Raw genomic sequence first — 20,401 nt, 5'->3', positions numbered from 1 at the left:
GGGTATTGGCATAATTGACTATATTAATGACCAAACTAAAAGAAATCATATGATTATCTCAATGAATGCAGGGAAAGCATTTGACAAAATCCACCACCCATTCCTATTAAAAAACACTAGAGCATGGGAATTAATGGATCAATAGCATCTAAAACCATCAGCAAGAATTGTTGATATATTTACTAGGCATAAACTAGAACCATTTTCAATAAGTTCAGGGGTGAAACAAAGTTTTCCACTATCACTATTACTATTCAATATTGTATTAGAAATATAGCAATAAGAGATGAAAAAAAAAGTTGGAGGAATTGGAGTAGATAATGAGAAAATAAAATTATCACTCTTTGCAGGTGATATGATAGTATACTTAGAGAATCCTAGAGAATCAACTTTAAAATTACTAGAAACAATGAACAATTTTAGTGGAGTTGCAGAATGCAAAATAAATTCACATAAATCATCAGCATTTATATATGTTGTCAACAAAGCCGATCAACAAGAAATAAAAAGAGAAATTCCATTTAAAATAAAGGTACATAATATAAAATGTCTGGGAGTCTACCTGCTCAAGACAAAGTCAGGAAATATATGAACACAATTACAAAACACTTTCCATACAAATCAAGTTAGATCTAAACAATTGGAAGAATATCACGTGCTCATGGGTAGGCTAAGTTAATACAATAAAAATGACAGTTCTACCCAAATTAACCTACTTATTCAGTGCCATAGTATTCAAACTGCCAAGAAACTACAGAGCTAGAAAAAAATAACAACTAAGTTCATCTGGAAAAACAAAAGGTCAAAAATTTCAATGGAATTAAAGAAAAAAAATGAAAATAAAGGTGACCTAGTTGTACCAGACCTAAAACTACATGAAAAAACAGGGGTCATCAAAACTATTTGGTATTGACTAAAAAGTAGAGTAGTTGATCAAGGAAATGGGTTAGGTTCAGAAGACACAATACTCAATTACTATAATAATCTAGTACTTGATAAATCCAAAGACCCCTATTTCTGGGATTAAAAACTCACTATTTGACAAAAATTGCTGGGAAAATTGGAAAAGTATGGCAGAAACTAGCATTGACCAACACCTAACATTCTATACCAAAATAAGATCAAAATGGGTTCATGATCTATACATAACGAGTGATACTATTACAAATTAGAAGAACAAAGGAGAATGTACCTCTCAGATCTATGGAGAAGGAAGGAATGTATGGTCAAAGAAGAACTAGAGTACTTTATGAAATGCAAAATGAATGATTTTGATTATGTTAAATTAAAAAGGAGTTGTACAAACAAAACCAATTCAGACAAGATTAGAAGTGAAGCAATAAACTGGGGGAAATTTTTTTATATCTAAGAGTTTTGATAAAGGCCTCATTTCTAAAATATATAAAGAATTGATTCAAATTTATAAAAATAGGCATAAAGAATGAGATTATAAACAAATTAGGAGAACATAGGATAGTTTACCTCTCAGATCTGTGAAGGAGGAAGGAATTTGTGACCACAAAAGAACTAGAGACCATTATTGATCATAAAATAGATAATTTTGATTATATTAAGTTAAAAAGTTTTTATACAAACAAAACTAATGCAGACAAGATTTGAAGAGAAGCAATAAACTGGGAAAACATTTTTACAGTCAAAGATTCTGACAAAGGCCTCATTTCCAAAATATCTAGAGAATTGACTCTAATATATAAGAAATCAAGCCATTCTCCAATTGATAAATGATCAAAGGATATGAACAGACAATTTTCAGATGAAGAAATTGAAACTATTTCTGCTCATATGAAAAGGTGTTCCAAACACTATTGAGAAATGCAAATTAAGACAACTCTGAGATACCACTACACACCTCTCAGATTGACTAAGATGACAGGAAAAGATAATGACAAATGTTGGAGGGGATGTGGGAAAACTGGGACACTGATACATTGTTGAAGGAATTGTGAATGGATCCAACCATTTTGGAGAGCAGTTTGGAACTATGCTCAAAAAGTTATCAAACTGTGCATACCCTTTGATCCAGAAGTGTTACTACTATGCTTATATCCTAAAGAGATCTTAAAGGAGGGAGACGGACCCATATGTGCACAAATGTTTGTGGCAGCCCTTTTTGCTAGAAACTTGGAACTGAGTTTGAGCCCATCAAATGAAGAATGGCTGAATAATTGTGGTATATGAATGTCATGGAATATCATTATTCTGTAAGAAACAACCAGCAGGATGATTTCAGGAAGGCCTGGAGAGACTTACAGGAACTGATGCTGAGTGAAATGAGCAGAACCAGGAGATCATTATACATGGCAACAGCAAGATTATATGATGATCAATTCTGACAGACTTGGCTCTCTTCAACAATGATATGATTCAAAGCAGTTCCAATTGTTCAGTGATGAAGAGAGCCATCTACACCCAGAGAGAACCATGGGAACAGTGTGGTTCACAACATAGCATTTTCACTCTTTTTGTTATTGTTAGCTTGCATTTTATTTTGCTTCTCTCTTTTTTTTTTACTGGTTTGATTTGATTTTTCTTGTGCAACATGATACTTGTATAAAGATATATGCATTTATAGGATTTAATGTATATATTTTCCATATTTAACATATATTGGACTACTTGTCATCTAGGGGAGGGCCTGGGGGAAAAGGGAAGAAAATTGAACACAGGGTTTTGCAAGGGCTAATGCTGAAGAATTGTCCATGCATATGTTTTGAAAAATAAAAAGCTTTAATAAAAAAACTAACTTTGCATATATATTGAAAATAAAAAGTTATTATTTTAAAAACTTTTTTTATTCAAGAAACATAATTTTTAGGTAATAAGTAATTTTATTAATAATGCTAGTATATTATCAATAAAATGGATCAGTGACATTCTCAAATGCCAAATGCCAAATGATGGTGGACTCACAGTTTATAGGCCCTTAGAATAGTGAATGTTCTTGAGGGTGGCAATCAACTCTGATTAGTTAACAACTAATAAGAATAAACATTACAATGATTTGGGGGATATATCTTTGCTGATGTTATTTACTTCTAAATTGTGCATCCTTGGGCAATCTAATCAAAGAATTTATCCTCACACAAACCTGGAAAGAGTACAATTGGCTTCTTGAGTGAAGTCTGAACAAGATTGGGGAGAAAGTTAATTCAATTTCATCAGCAGCAATGTTCTTCAGAGAGTGAACAACCTACAAGCTGCTGCAAAAATCCTGGTCCTAATTCAATAATTGATTTTTAGTTTGAGAGAAAAATAATCGTTTCCTAGACTCCTATTGTAAATGGTCTTGTCAACTTTAACCACAAAACAGAGGAGACATATGATAGCTACTGAAAATGGGTGGAATAAATAAGGAAGGGAAAAGGTTTGGACACTAAATCTCACAATTGCCCCTCTCCTAGCCCCTGACTGAATCAATGTATTTTGTAAGACTATATTCTAGAAATGGAGGCACAAAAAAGGACATAGAGTAGGTATAATATAAAAGGAAATGTATACTGTACACTATTCAAATTCATGGCAAACCATGAAGAAGCACTAACTAATTCCTGTGGTCAGACAATAAGAAAAGTCCTTTTTGTTCTTTGCTCTGCTTGTCAGTCCGGAATCATTCTTAACATTAACATTCAACACCATATGTATAGTACCACAACACACTTTTGTATATATACTTTTATTTCCCCTTGTTTCATCTTGTGTACTTCTTTTATTTATTTTTTTTAACATAAGTTGATTGGTTAATTTCCTATGCATCCACCCTTGTTTCCAGTCAATTCCCTTTCCTCCTGCTCATCCGAATTGGTTTTCTTTGTGTCTTTGGAATCTCATTCTTCAGAACTTGGCATTTTGCCTGGCCTGACTTTTCCTATAGAATTTTCATTCATGGGATATTCTCTAATCTTCCTCTGGTACTTTGAAATACTTGGAATTTCTAGCCTTTTCTATCATAAATTCTAAAAGGGAATATTCGTTTCCCTCCAACTTATCCACAAATCCCACTCCAGTTGGTAAGAATCAGATCCTGAATAGAATTTTTCTCCCTTCTAATATCCCCACATTAGAATTAAGGCAAATCAAGAAACCACATGCTGTTCTGTTTGTTTTTTTTTTTAATTTAAGAAAAAGAGTTCTAGCAGTTGTCTTGATAATTTAGGTCTATTCATCACTCTATATTACCCTTCTGTGTCAGGCTTATGGTTTGCTCCCTAAGTTTCTCGGTTATTTTCTCTTTGTCTTGATAAATTTCTGATGAGAAAACTCACTTCTGTACTGGTCTCTGTTGATATTCACTCAAATGTTCACCATTCTTCAGCTCTATGGTTCCTAAATTTCTTATTATTAATATATCTTCTAATTATAACAATAATGACTATCATTTCTTTTAGTGCTTTAAAGTTTGAAAAATACTTGTTAGAAGTTAAAAGCAATGCTAAGATATGAGATGCTCTGTACTTTACCTCATTTGCTCCTCACAATAACTACCGTGAGGTAGGTGCTGTTATTATTCTCATTTTACAGATCAGGGAAATGAGTCAGACAATGATGAGATGCTTTACTCAGAGTCTCACAGCTAGCAAATGTGTTTGCACTGAAGTCTTCATGACTTCAAGTCCAGTGTTTTATCCTGTGTGCCCCTATAACTACATATAAGATATCATCCATGCCCTTTAATCTAATCTTATTTCTTTTCCTTTAATATTTCTTTTACAACATTATCAAGCAACTGATTTTTTCCCTCTTCCACTTCCTTCTACTCACACAAAAATAAGAAAAGGAAAGAAAGAAAAAAATAAGAAAAAAGGAAAAGTGGAGAACTCATTTATCATATTATAGGAAAGAATGCATGTATCATATAAATATAGTCAAGCAAAACAAATTCCCACAATGACTGTGTCCAAAAATGCATTTTTTTATTGTGTGTATTTTAATATCATCCCTTTCATGAGATGGGCAGACTTCTTTTTCTTTTTTTAATCAGTCCTCTGGAATTATAGTTATCTTTTAGTTGAGCAGAATTCTTTGGCACAAGAGTAACTCCAATCCCCAAACCCATTGTTGAGACTTTCCCCTTTGGTAGAACCAATGTACTGCTCCTACATGAGGGGAAGAGTGGAGCTGGTGAGAGTGGGAGAGAGGAGAACTTCAATATCTTTAACAGTCTTCAAGAGTTTTTTCAAGCCTTTGGACCGGCTTCAAGTCTCTTTAGTCTCCATAGCCACTTCAGGACTTTTTGACTTCTAGTGTCAAGAGAGAAAATGGATAATATTAATCCCAATAAAATTACATTAAATAAAAGGTCTATGGGGGAAAAGTACTAAAAAAAATCAACAGGAGACTAAATAACTTAATTCTATTTTTTCAATAAAATATTCCTATTCAGCACGATATTCCAGTCATGTCTCATCCCATAAATTCTAGTGTTCTTTATGACATCAAATTTGCCTCCTTCATGTTAGGAATTCTTGTTCATCTTGCTTGTTACTTATTCTTTGTGCATTTTATAGCAGCATTCTCAGCCTTGGGTTCTCTTCCTGGTTCATTTGTTGGATTTTATCTTCTGTGAATTTTGAGCTGTCTCAACTCTATTTTTCTCTTTAAATTATAGAAGTTCTTTTTTTTTATCTGGTTTGGTGGGTACACATAGGCATTTTTTTCTTCCTTTCCCCCCTCCTTTTGAATTTAAACTTCTTAGAGGTCCAAGAAAGTCCTTGTTAGGTGCACTCTATCTCAGGTCAGGAATCTGCCATTTCTATATTTTAAGTTATAGTTCCCCCCGCCAAAAAAAATCTAAATCCCATTCTTAGTTGCCATGTTCTTAATTAGTTTTCCTTTGCCCATTCCTCATCTTTAATATGCAGTCATGATCAAAACATTGCCTATGCTATTAGATCAAAGGGGGAAAACACTACAGAAAAAAAAAACCAAGCAAAGAAACAATAACAAAAAGATGAAAATACTATCTTTTGATTTATATTAAATCTCCATAGTTCTCTCTCTGGATGCAGATGGCATTTCCATCCCAAGTCCATTGGAATTGCCTTGAATCACTTCATTGTTGAAACTCAGAACCAAGTCCATCACAGTTGATCACACAATCCTGTTGTAATTCTGTATAGTGTTCCTTTAGTTCTGCTCACTTCATTCGGCATCAGTTCATGTAAGTTTTTCTAGTCTTTTCTTAAATTAGCCTGCTCATTATTTCTTATAGAACAATAATATTAAATTCATATACCATCACTTATTTAGTCATTCCCTAACTGATAGGAATGAGTTAATTTGAGAACACTCAATGTCTAATTCTGGGTAAGGGAACTTTAAAAATATTTTCAAATCATAGTAATAAGCATATCTGAGACTACAGTTTTACCTATGTAATTCAATTACACTGTGACAAAATATTGAAAGTATTATTTCTCTTATATTTTCTTATAACTATAGATGGGTTTGATTTCTTTTTCTAAAAAGTGTTTATATCCTTTGATCATTTATAAACTAGGGAATCATTCTTTTTATAAATCTGACTTAGTTCAACACTCAGTATATATTTGAGAAATGAGCCCTTTATCAACAAAACTTTCTGTTCTTATTTTGCTATGATATCGTTTAGGAAAATGTAGTTTCCCTGATTCTCTCTCATAATTAGGTTTATTTTTGCTTTTCCTTTGTCTGAGGTTATGTTTGTTAACTGCCTTGTTTTTAAACTTCATCTAGAGTATATTAGATTCTGCTGCAGCCCTTTATTTTAATTCTGTGTGTCTTTCTGTTTGAAGCATGATTCTGGTAAACAACATATTACTGGATTCTGGTTTCTAATCTATTATGCTATCTGCTTCTTTTTTATGGGTTATCTCATTTTATTCACATTGACAGTTATGATTGCTGTGTATTCTTCTATTCCACTATGTTCTGCTTTTTCCTCTCTTGCTCTTTTTTTATGCTGTTCCTACTCAAAAGTCTATATTATTTCTAAGCTACTGTTTCCCTTCATCCATCCTCTCCTTTATCATCCCTCTCCTTTCTCTTATCTCCTTCTTCTCCTATTTCCCTATGGGGTAAGTGACAATTCTTTGATCAAGTAAGTGTGTGTGTGTGTGTGTGTGTGTGTGTGTGTTCTCTTTGGCCAATTCCAATGATAGTAAAATTCAAACATTGTCTGTCACTGTCTGCTCCCCCCATTTTCCCTTCTATTATAAAAGCTCTTTGTTTACCTCTTTTATGAGAGAAAAATTCTTCCATTTTACTTCTCCCTCCCTCTTTTCCCCAGTGCTTCCCTCTTTTTTCACTACTTCATTTTTTTTAAACATCATTCTAACATAATCAACTTACACTCATGCTCACTATCTATGTAAAATCCAATAATGATAAAGTTCTTAGGAGTTACAGGAATCATGTTCCTATATAGGAATGTAAACAACTTCATTTTCTTAAATTCCTTATGATTATTCTTTCATGTTTACATTTTTTGCGCTTCTCTGGAATCTTGTGCTTGAATGTTAAACTTTCTATGTAGCTTCTATCTTTTCACCAGGAATATTTGAAAGTTTTTTTTTCCATCAAATTTCCATTTTTATCCCTAAAGGATTAGCTCAGTTTTTCAATGTAGGTGATTCTTGTTTGTAATTCTAGCTTCTTTGTTTCCCAGAATATCATATTATAAGCCCTCTGCTCCTTTAATGAGGAAGCTGCCAAATCTTGTGTGTCACTTTGATTGTGGCTCCATGATATTTGAATTGTTTCTCTCTGGATGTTTAAATTTTATTTCTTTGATCTGGAAGCTCTGAAATTTGCTTACAATATTCCTGAAATTACAATATCTCTTTCAGTGATAATCAGCAATTCTTTCAATTTGTAGTTTACTCTTAAGATATTGGGGCAGTTTGTTTTGAAATTTTCTTTAATATATAATGTCTAGGTTCTTTCTTTGAGCGTGACTTCTAGGTTGTTTAATAATTCTTAAATTGTGCCTCTTTGATCTACTTTTCTGGTCAGTTGTTTTTCTGATTAGATATTTCAAATTTTCTTTTTTTTCATTTTTATCTTTGTTTTATTGTTTCTTGATGTCTCATAAAGTCATTAAATTCCAGTTGCTCAATTCTAATTTTAAGAAATTATTTTCTGAAGTGATCTTTGTACCTTTCTCCCCCATTTGGTCAATTTGTGCCTCATTTGCAGCGTTAATTTCTTCAGGATTTTTTGGGTTACTCCTTTTACTAAGCTTTTCTCTTTTCAAATATGTTTTGCATCACTCTCATTTCTTTTCCTAATTTTTCCTCTACTATTATTATCTCTTTCTTGAACTCTTCCAAGAATTCTTGTTGGATGTGGGTGTAATTAGTATTTTTCTTTATGGCTTTTTTTTGGGGTAGCTGTTTTCATATTGTTGTCTTCTGAGTTTATGCTTTGATTTTCCCTGCTACCAGAAAAGCTTTTTATGGTCAAATTCTTCTTGTTGTGTTTGCTCATTTTCTTAGCCTGTTTCTTGACTTTGAACTTTATGTGAAAATCATGCTCTGCTCATTTGGGAGTGGGGAAGCACTGTTCTATGCAACAGACTTTTTGTTGCTGCTGTTTTCAGAGCTAGGTCTGAGTATGTGTGTGTGGAGGGGATGTCTGTAAGTCTGTTCTAAAGAGTTATTGGAACTGGAAAGAGTTATTGATCACTGCTTTGTGTTCTGATCTTTACCAAGGAAGAGTCTCTTTCCTTTGAAACTATCTATGCTGGCATTTCTCCTTGCCTCAAAACTCTGGCCAGAGTCCCTACTCCCTTGTGATTGATACTCAGTGCTACTCTCCATCCTGGAACTACATATGGGAAATAGAGCTGCTGATCAGCACCAGCTGTACCCAATGCCAGGAAATGGTCTCTTTCTGATCAGTTGCCCAACCCTCTCATGGTCTCTGGGCTGAAACCTTCCAAAGGTGGTTGCTGCCTTTGTAGGTCCATCAGAAGCTTCCACCCTGATGTCACAGACTTTTCAGAGGCTGATCTCTTAAGTTTACTTAGATCAGCCCCAACTTTTTGTTGGTTCTGTTTCTCCAAATTTTGTTTGAAGTATTATTTTAAAGCTGTTTGCAGGAGAATGTTGGGAAAGTTCAGTTCTGTGACTGCCTCTAATCTGCCATCTTGGTTTCCCCCTTCAAAGTCTTTCAAGTTTGTCTTTACAGTGTCATTATTATAAAAATCATTATTGCTTCTGCTATTTAAATTGTAAATTAGTTTACACAAAATTTCCCATTTTTTTAAAACCAGAGACAGCAAGGGGGTAAAGTGAATATAAAACACTAGACCTGGAGTAAGGAAGGTCTGAGTTCAAATCTCCCCTCAGAAACTTACTAGCTGTGGCCCCCTGGGAAAATCACTTAACCTCTATCTGCCTCAGTTTTCTCAACTGTAAATTGGGGATAATCATAGTATCTCCCTCCCAGGACTCCTGTGAGAATCAAATGAGAAAATATTTTTTAAAGCACTAAGTATTAAGGTACTTAATAAATGCTTGTTTTCTTCTTTCCATCTCTTTTGAAATTTTAATAATATTTTGTTATATTAATATACCACAATATATTCGGCCATTTGTTGATGGCACTCCGAGATTTCTACCTCTTTGCACAACAAAAAATGCTACTATAAATGTTTTTGTATACATGTGTCTTTTCCTGCTTCCTTTTATCCATTTGGTATATGTGCCTAGTAGTGGTGTTGCTAGGTCAAAGGGTATAAGCAATTGAGTGCTTTGGAGAGTATAATTTAAAATTGTTTTCCAGAAAAGATGCACCAATTTACAGCTCCACCAATAGTGCATATTAATATACCTGTTTTTCCATAGCCCTTTCTACAATTGTTATTTTCAATTTTTGTCATCTTTGCCAATTGAATGCAACTCTAAGATTTTACCACATATATGAAAATTATGGAATATTACTGTTCTGTAAGAAATGACCAACAGGATGATTTCAGAAAGGCCTGGAGAGACTTACACGAACTGATGCTGAGTGAAATGAGCAGGACCAGGAGATCATTATATACTTCAACAACAATACTAGATGATGACCAGTTCTGATGGATCAGGCCATCCTCAGCAACGAGATCAACCAAATCATTTCTAATGGAGCAGTAATGAACTGAACTAGCTATACCCAGAAAAAGAACTCTGGGAGATGACTAAAAACCATTACATTGAATTCCCAATCCCTATATTTATGCACACCTGCATCTTTGATTTCCTTCACAAGCTAATTGTACAATAATTCAGAGTCTGATTCTTTTTGTACAGCAAAATAATGTTTTGGTCATGTATACTTATTGTGTATCTAAGTTATATTTTAATATATTTAACATCTACTGGTCATCCTGCCATTTAGGGGAGGGGGTGGGGGGGGGTAAGAGGTGAAAAATTGGAACAAGAGGTTTGGCAATTGTTAATGCTGTAAAGTTACCCATATATATATATATATATCCTGTAAATAAAAGGCTATTAAATAAAAAAAAAATAAAAATAAAAATAAAAATAAAAAAAATAAATTAAAAAAAAAAAGATTTTACCACATACTCAGCAAATTGGCAAAGAAATAGTCAATATTGGAAGGATGAGACAAAGCAAATACATTAATGTGGTGTTTGTGAAACTATAAATTGATCCAGTTATTAAAGAAAACAATTTTGAATCAAGTAAATAATCTGACTAAAATGTCCATACTTTTTGATGCGGAGATTTGAGTCTAAGGCAAATACTCCAAGGAGATCAATGACAAAAATAAAGGTTCTACATATATAAAACTATTCATGATAGCACTTATTTGTAGAGTTCTGTTTGGTTTTCTGGAGGTCTCTGGACCAGCCTTCATTTTAGCATCCTAATCACTATAAGAATAGCTAGGGGTTAAAGTCAAATTCTTTATTGTCTCCTTGCTTGGGGTCTCAGTGGGGAAAGCAGAAGGCCAGGCTATCCACCATGGTGGTGTGAAATGGAGTGAATCTCTCTTCTTGGCTCTGAGAGCTTGAGCTCCCCGCTCCAGTCCTTTGTCTTCTCCGAGTCTGCCCCCCAGCAGAGTCACCAGGAGCCTGATCAAAGATGAAATGAATTTCCTCCAGTCCCTGCTGGCTGTTATATACTCTATTATAATTACATTATCATAGGTGTGAGAATTATTAAGTACTAAGTACATATACTGAACTAGAGAACTATTAATCACCATACTAAAGTAGATAACCATTGTCTTATCAATTCCACTGACTTAACATCTTATAAGAATCCTTGTTTCAAGTACAGAGTTCTGGCCCATAATATTTATTGTTAAAGCAAAGAACTGGAAACAAAAAAGTTATTCATAAATTAGTAATTAGTTAAAAATTTGGTGTATGAATAAAATAGAATATTATTGTACTGGAAAAAAACAAATGTAATGAATTCAAAGAAGCATGGAAAGCAAAGGAAGTAAGTGGAATCAGGAAAAAATACACAGTGACTATAACAATTTAAAAAGAGGAAAAATGAAGAACAGAACAATTGAGACTAAGGATGATAAACAAGTTTGGTCCCAAAAAAGAGATATGAAAAGACAACTCCCTCTGCTTCTTTGCATAAATGTGGGAGTCTATGGTATAGAATGCTTCATAAAATGTGAGACTTTTTATGTCTTTTAATTTTTGTGGAATTTCCTTTTATTTTATTTTATTTTATTTTATTTTATTTATTTATTTTTTTTTTTTGCTGAGGCAATTGGGGTTAAGTGACTTGCCCAGGGTCACACTCAGGTCCTTTTGACTTCAGGGCTGGTGCTCTAATCATTGCACCACCTAACTGCCCCCATGTTCTGTTCTCTTTTTAAAGATTTTTTTTTTAAATTACAAAGAATGGTTTTTGAGGACAAGATGGAAGGAGGAGTAAAGATAGGGATTGGACCTGATTTCAATCTTCTAGGAAATCCCCAGGACAGGAAACTTCTTCTATCAATGCAGGTCAGAGACTTGTCTTCTTCCAGTAAAATTTATAAAATCTGGGTGAAGTATTTGATTATAAACTCTGAGTCATATCTGCAGGCCCTCAAATGTCATCTGTGGTTTCCACAAAACTTCTAAAAAAATTCCCATTTGGGGTGAATAAGTTATGACATATAAGTTATGGAATATTATTGTTCTATAAGAAATGATGAGAAGGCTGATTTTGGAGATGCCTAGAGAGACTTACATGAACTGATACTGAGTGAAATGAGCAAAACCAGAACATTGTTGTTTACAGCAACAACAAGATTATATGATGGTCCATTTTGATGAATATGGCTCTCTTTAACAATGAGATGATTCAGGTATTTCCAATGATCTTGTGATGAAGAGAGCCATCTACACCCAGAGAGGGACTGTAGGAACAGAATGTGGACCACAACATAGCATTTTCACTCTTTTTGTTGTTTGCTTGCATTTTGTTTACTTTACCATTTTTTCTTTTTGATCTGATTTTTCTTGCACATCAAGATAATTGCAAAAATATGTATACATATATTGATTGGATTTAACATATTTTAACATGTTTAACATATATTGGATTACTTGCCATCTAGGTGACGGAGGGAGGGAGAAAGGGGGAAAATTTAAAACACAAGGTTTTGCAAGGGTCAATGTTGAAAAATTATCCATACATATGTTTTGAAAATAAAAAGCTTTAATGAAAAAAATTCCCATTTGCTTTTTTATGTGAATTGCAATATGTTGAAACCATTATGGGGAAAGTTGAGATGTGGGAAGTATGTATAGGAAATTGTTCTTAGATTTATAAGAAAAAGAGCCATCCAGATAATATAGTTTTTAGAAGGAGTTGAAGTTATACATAGCATATGAAAAAAATGTTCTAAATCATTAATAATTAAAGAAATATAAATTAAAATAATTCTGAAGAACTGCTTCCCACCCATTAATTTGCCCAAGTTGACAGAAAAGAAAAATAACATTCTGTAAGAGCTATAGGAGATCAGTTACATTAATGCATTGTTGGTGGAATTGTAAATTAGTTTAACCATTTGGGAAGGCAATTTAGAACTATTAAACTATTTACACACTTTTTTTCAGTGATACCATTGCAAAATTTATACCCCAAAGAGATCAAAGCAAGAAAAAAAAGTACCTATACATACGTACAAAAATATTTATATCATCTTTTTTGTGGTGGTAAAGAATTAGAAACTAAGGGGAGCACCCATCAATTGGGGAATGACTGAATAATTTATAATATATGAATGTGATGGAATACTATCATGCTAGAAGAAAGGATGAAGGGAAGATTTCAGAGAAATCTGGGAAGATGTGTGAAATATCAAAATTAGCTACAAAATAGCTATCTGCATCCAGACAAGGACTGATAAATAGAAATATGTATAGAAATATAGAAATATATGACTTTACACACACACCCATTATTGTTGACTGTTCAGATCTAATAAGATGATAGAGAAAATGGTAGTAATGTAGATTAAACTTAAAAGTATGTTCTGGAAAAAAGAAGTGTGTTCTGCATACATTTCTATCTCCTCCACCCCAACTAATTGTTAAGCATTTATCAACATACCTCTTCCTGCTTTTCCTTATGTTCAGAACCTTCAGTGGGGGGCTATTTGTTTCCTCTCTGTTCATTTAGTCTCCTTGATAAGATCCACTCACAGCATTTCAACTTAGTGTTTTGAGACTTGGTCCTCAAGTTTTTCACTGATTCTAAGTGTTCATGGAACCCAAGAGCAAGAAGGGAAATTCATATATTTGTTTGATCTCAATGAAGAAACTGAATCACAAGGAAGCTTAATATCTTACCTTCCATAAATCCTTCCATAAAGCCTTGTTGCCTCCTTCACAGGTTTACATATATATATATATATATATATATATAATAGATGTTTATATATAGGTGTCATAATATGAATATGTTCATGAAGCATATGCCTCTTTCTTCTCTCTTTCTCTTCTCTCCCTTCTCATACATGTTCCTCTCTAACCTTGGGCACCTTAGTTGGGAATTTGCATATTAATTATAAATTTCTTGTGGGCAGGGAGTACCCAATACTGCTTTTATATTCTTAGTTGTAGCACAACTAACATATATGTGATAATAAGTACATATTTATTGAGTAACACATGCATACATAGCCATATATATATTTGTATACATTCATATTTTTCTATTCTCCAGGAAAATCTCATTCTCTTTATTCATTGATTTTTTTTATTATAATTAATCCACCATTTCCACTCCCCTTCCAGAATAACCCAATTAAAAACACTTTAAAGAGAATTCCTGGTTTTTTTCTTGTAATTAACCCTCAAGAGCTAGGATTGACTTTAATTAAGACACTGGTGAAGGATTTATTAAGACAAATAAGGCCAGGAATCACTACTCTTCCACTCAAAATTTCACAACTAAGCTGTTTGTCCCTCTAAACTGAAAGCAAGAATTCCTCCCCCCCCTTGAAATGATTCTTTGCCATTCATTGCAACAGTGGGGATTTGAGATATAACTAAATTTCCAGACTTCTTAGTAGTTTATACCAGAAGATGTCCACTATTCTCCACTATGAAGAAGAAAGAGAACCTTAGCCAGTGGAGAGTCTCTGCTGATCTCTTATCTCATAGTGGAACTTGGAAAAAAATACCTTTTATTTTTAAAAAATATTTTAAATAAATATTATCAATATTTTTGGTATGTTTTCATTTCTTGTATTTTCTCATGTATCCTTATCCCTGACGCTTTCATAGAGCAATTTTCTATAACAATTTTTTTAAATGGGGAAAATGTCAGCAGAATTAATCAAAATGCAAAGATAATCAGAATTATATTCAGTGTTCCACACCTGTGGCCCTCCTACTTCCACAAAGGAGCAAGAGGTATCTTTTCATATTTCTTCTTCAGTCAAGCTTGGTTATTATAATTTCATGGCATTCAGTTTCCACAATTTTGTTTTATGATCCTTGCCTTTTTATTGTAATAATTGTGTATATTTTTTTCTGGTTCCATTCACTTCTCTCTGAATCAATTTTTATGTCTTCTCATACTTTTTTGTATTCTTTATGTTCATCCTTTCTTTAAAAACAGTATTGTAAAAGAATTTCTGATTCAATTTTATTATTCCTATTTACATAAGATGAGGAAATCATAACTATCTGGGGTCTACAAAATCAAGCTGAAATATTAACATTAGCTCTGGTGTAAATGGTTAGCATTCAAGTTCCATCTACATCCCAAGTGCTTACTGATTAGCATCTTGTTTTACCTGATACAGATCTTTTCCTTCTGCCATTTGTTTTTCAGTATGTAAATCATTACCTTTCCCTTCTGCTTTCTGTAAAAAACAAAAACAAAAAACCATTTTGCCTAAATAATCTACTAAAATGTAAATAATGTGACTTAAAACGTCACCGATTCTTAGGTATACAGGGAGTTAATCTGAGCATATAATAAACTTTCCCCCCATGTTTTGGCATCATTGATGGATATGATATTCTATTATATTCATGGATTACAAATTATTCAGTTATTCTTCAATGGATAAACATCTACTTTGTTTACAATTCTTTACTAATATAAAAGGTGTTAATATTTTTAATTAATAAGGTACCTTTATTTTATCATTTGATTCCTTAGCGTGGAATCTCAAAAGGTATAGCTATTTTAGTCACTTTATTTGAATAATTCCATATATTCCAAAATGTTAGACCAATTCATGACTCCAACAACTCATTTGTACACCAATCTTAAAAAAAATACTTTTGCCAAAACATTTTATCCAAATATTTACATTATTGTTGTTAATCGTCTCTTCATTTTTTTTTTTTTTAAAGAGGACCAGTGCTATCATGGATGATGTTTTGATTTGCTATGAATTGGTTTTAATCAGGGCAGAGTTGCACAATCGTCAGCCTCACTCTCTCTTCCTGGGTCATGGAAGTCCAGGAGCAAGACAAAAGTCTAGAGGATTGGTAATGGCCTGGAATGCAATGGATTACTTTAGCATCTTTGATGTCTTACTAAATTCTAAGCTCTCCACAGTACTTGTTTCATCTATCTGCCTTTGTGACCATTGTGTTCCTGTTGTTTCTTAAGATAAACTGGAAGTACTTTGAGGGCAAGGACTGGTTTGGTATCCCAGAGCCTGACACCAAGTCTGGTCCATAATAAACAGCACAGATGTGGGAATGGAGTGTACTCTCTATATGTCCCACTCTCAATAACATCTTGTTTAATAAGTTTTTATTTGTAGGATAAAGTTAGCTCGTTAATTTTTTTAAAAATTAGGTAAGTTTTAGTTACTTTAGCTTCATGAATGAAAAAATATATCCTTTATGATTGTTTGATGAATGTTTGCTTTTTCAGTTAACATTTTTTTCTTGCATGCACATCCTAATAAAATGTTATACAATATGGTATATCCTTTTGCAATTCTTGCTGAATGATTTATAATCTGATTTAATGACTTCCCTAAAATTTTTTGCTAACAGATGGAGAATTTGCAGTTGTCACGAAGGAGATTAAGAAGGACATTCTGTAGTAGAGGGCAGTTAGCTGAGCTTTGAAGGGAGATAAGGATTCCTAGGGCCAGCAATGCATTCTAGACTTGGGGTACCACTCATACAAAGTCATAAAGGCTTGGGATGGAATGCTCTTTCTAGGGGGACATAATGTAAGCCAATTTGTCTGGAACCTAAAAGTTCATAGAACTCGAGAGTTATTTGAAATCTTTCTTGGAAGGTAGATGGGAGTCAGATTATAAAGGGTTTAAAATGCCCAAAGAGGAGTTAGTGTATTATCCTAGAGGCAACAAGGAACAGGGCTTCTAAAGTTAAAGAGTAGTTGAAGATATGTGAGAGACTGATGAATCAACTTATCAGAGTTGTAAAGGACAGGGATGAATCATTCTGATACTTAAAGTATAGCAGAAGTTTTATTTTTAAAAAGCAGTTTATATTTTAACAGCTCTTCTAAGATTATTTCCTTTTTTCCCCCTGATCCCATTTCCCCATGTTTCTTTATCTTTGTATCCATCTCTCTCTCTCTCTCTCTCTCTCTTTCCTTATGCCCTTTTTTTCCTCTTTTTTCCTTTTTTCTCATTTTTTCCTATTTTACCTTCCCTTTCTTTCTGCCTCCCTCTCCTTCATACTTTTTCTTATTTCTTTCTCATTTTCTGACCATCATATAAAATAAAATGGTTCAATGGCAAAGGCATTGAACTTGGAGTCAGAAATACTTGGATTTAAATCCTGACTCAGGTGTTAATTATGTGAGAGTGAACAGGAATCTAATTCTTTTAATACCTTAGTTTTACAATAAACTGGGAAAACATTTTTACAGTCAAAGGTTCTGATAAAGGACTCATTTCCAAAATATATAGAGAATTGACTCTAATTTATAAGAAATCAAGCCATTCTCCAATTGATAAATGGTCAAAGGATATGAACAGACAATTTTCAGATGATGAAATTAAAACTATTACTACTCATATGAAAGAGTGTTCCAAATCACTATTAATCGGAGAAATGCAAATTAAGACAACTCTGAGATACCACTACACACCTGTCAGATTGACCAGAATGACAGGGAAAGATAATGCAGAATGCTGGAGGGGATGTGGGAAAACAGGGACACTGATACATTGTTGGTGGAATTGTGAATACATCCAGCCATTCTGGAGAGCAATTTGGAACTATGCCCAAAAAGTTATCAAACTGTGCATACCCTTTGATCCAGCAGTGTCTCTACTGGGCTTATACCCCAAAGAGATCATAAAGAAGGGAAAGGGACCTGTATATGCCAAAATGTTTGTGGCAGCCCTGTTTGTAGTGGCCAGAAGCTGGACAATGAATGGATGCCCATCAATTGGAAAATGGTTGGGTAAATTGTGGTATATGAATGTTATTTTATATTATTGTTCTGTAAGAAATGACCAGCAGGACGAATACAGAGAGGATTGGCGAGACTTACATGAACTGATGTGAGCGAAATGATCAGAACCAAGAAATCATTATATACTTCAACAACGATACTGTATGAGGATGTATTCTGATGGAAGTGGATTTCTTCAACAAAGACAAGATCTAACTTAGTTTCAATTGATCAAAAATGGACAGAAGCAGCTACACCCAAAGAAAGAACACTAGGAAATGAATGTAAACTGCTTGCATTTTTGTTCTTCTTCCCAGGTTATTTATACCTTCTAAATCCAATTCTCCCTGAGCAAAAGAAAACTGTTCGGTTCTGCACACATACGTTGTATCCAAGATCTACTGTAATCTATTTAACATGTATAGGACTGCTTGCCATCTTTGGGGAGAGGGCGGAGGGAGGGAGGGGAAAAATCGGAACAGAAGTGAGTGCAAGGGATAATGTTGTAAAAAATTACCCTGGCATGGGTTCTGTCAATAAAAAGTTATTTAATAAAAAAAAATCTTAGTTTTAAAATGAGGATAATATGTGAGGATAATAGCTTCAAAAGTCCTTTCCAGCTCTAAATCTGCTATCTTTTATTGAATAAATATTTGTTCAACCCAAGTTTTCTTTTAAAAACAGTTATTGGAAAAAAAAATGAAAAAACGCACTTCTTTCCCTTCTTTACAAAGGTAGTGGACTAGATACATAGTGTTGCATATATTATCAGCTTTGGTTAATGGGTTTATTTTTTGTCTCTCTGTTTTTAAATTTTGTTAGAAGGAATGGATTTCTAGGAAGGGAATTATATATTTCAAAAGTGAAGATGATGTAAAAACAAAAGAGAGCAATCCAGTTTTAAAAAATAAGATCGGTTAAGTTGAATGGTTTATATTTCTCTATGTTAAAAAAAAAAAAAAAAAAAGGAAAGTTTCTCTCCGGGCACTTTTGAGGATTTCTTTTTTGTTTACAAAAAAAATTTTTTAAATCCCCCTTCCCACCATTGCTGTTAGAATTCATGTACCCTGGGAAGTGGGGAAGGAAAGAGACAGACATTCTGCGGGACTGCATGAGGCAGGGCCCCTGTGCAGGGGAAGAAAGATGCTTTTAAGGTCAGCCTCCACTTCTTACCCCTCCTCCATTCTCTGCCCGGGATCAGCTCTGTATTATCTGCAGGACATCTTAGCAAGCCTCCTCCATAGAGAAGCTGACCTTCCGTGTCACGGCTCATCTGGGTTTACTTTCTGCCGGGAGGAGCTGGAGAAAGGAGGAGGAGATCAATTTCTCTTCTACCCAGACAGGGTTAGTTTTCAATAACTTTTAAAGGAGGCATGGACAGACTGACAGAGCAGGAAGAAGGACTCACAGACTGGGAGGAGAAAGGAGCGAGGGAGACAGAGGAAGCGAGAAAAAAGGAGAGAGAGAGGAGAAGGGGAGAGCCAGGCTAAGGAGAGGAAGAGGAGGAAGGGAAGAGCCGCCGCAGAAGGGGGAGAAGAGAGAAAGTCGGGGAGCAGAGCCGGATGAAGACGGGGGGACAGAGAAGAGAGGGGGGAGAGGCAGACAGACGTGGGGCGGGGCAGCGGCGGGAGAGAGGCGCTGCCTTCAGAGAGCTGAAGCACGTTCCACGGCCGCATCTGTCACTCTGGCTCTCCCACTCCTGCTCATTGCCTCTTCCCTTTCCCAGCGTGTGCGGGGGAGCCTGCGGGTCGGGAGGCGGCCGCCGTGGCCAGATCCCCTCTTGTCAAGGCCACGGAGGTCTTCGGCCCCCTCCCCGCGTGGCCCTTCCCCCGCCTCGTCCACAGCTACCCTCGCGCACGCACACACCTCCGTCCCAGGAGCGACTTGGGGGCAGCGTGGAGCCTCGGAAAAGGCCCGGCTCCGGCCAGCCCCTGGAGAAACGGCGGGGGCCAGGGGCGGGAGCCGGGGCGAGATCTCCGGACCTAGGGGACCGTGAGTGACCTGCGGGCGCCGGCCCTCGGACCGTCCCTAACGGCCGCGGGGGCCGGATTCCTCCCGGCGCTTAGCCGGCGGACTGCGGCCGCAGGCGGGGCCCTGGCAGGCCACAGGTTTGGTTCCGCGGCCAGCCGCACCTGGACGGAGCTTTTCTTCTCGGGAAGGTGACTGTTAGGCCCAAAGTAGGTTTGGCTACTTGAATTACCCGGATAATACCTGCTTGTCCTCGTAGACTTGCGCTCTGACCCAAGTCTGTCCCCTTTAATTTGCTCGTATTTTGCTCCGGAGTCTGGCCCTAGGGCTGCTCCTGCTTGATCTGTGATAGCTCATTAGCACCGGAGCTCTAGCGCTGCTACGCCCAATTTGCATATATCTGCATATATCTACATACACCTGCGTTTCTCCCCTCTCGGCCCATTCAGTTTTTTTTTTTTTTTCCTCCTTGAGTTTTTCTGAGAAAGTCGAATCCCTGGAAAATCTTTCTTCTATCCTCAGGTGTCAGCTCTGGAGGCTGGGCTGTGAACCCTTAA

The 20,401-nt window shown here is 35.2% G+C and overlaps 1 long non-coding RNA gene across 1 annotated transcript; it reads right to left on the bottom strand.

Moving 5' to 3' along the window:
• Window positions 1-4,921: 4,921 nt before the first annotated feature.
• Window positions 4,922-19,299, bottom strand: LOC116422135. The gene is made up of 3 exons (XR_004232698.1): window positions 19,050-19,299; window positions 15,271-15,339; window positions 4,922-5,258 (listed from the first exon to the last, which is right to left on the bottom strand). It is a non-coding gene; the product is annotated as an uncharacterized LOC116422135 (long non-coding RNA).
• Between the last annotated feature and the right edge of the window lie 1,102 nt (window positions 19,300-20,401).

Source organism: Sarcophilus harrisii, chromosome 3 (assembly GCF_902635505.1).
Source record: "Sarcophilus harrisii chromosome 3, mSarHar1.11, whole genome shotgun sequence".
Lineage (NCBI taxonomy): Eukaryota > Metazoa > Chordata > Mammalia > Dasyuromorphia > Dasyuridae > Sarcophilus > Sarcophilus harrisii.
The sequence above is the reverse complement of the archived record's forward strand: the minus strand, read 5'-3'. Positions and strand labels throughout refer to the sequence as shown.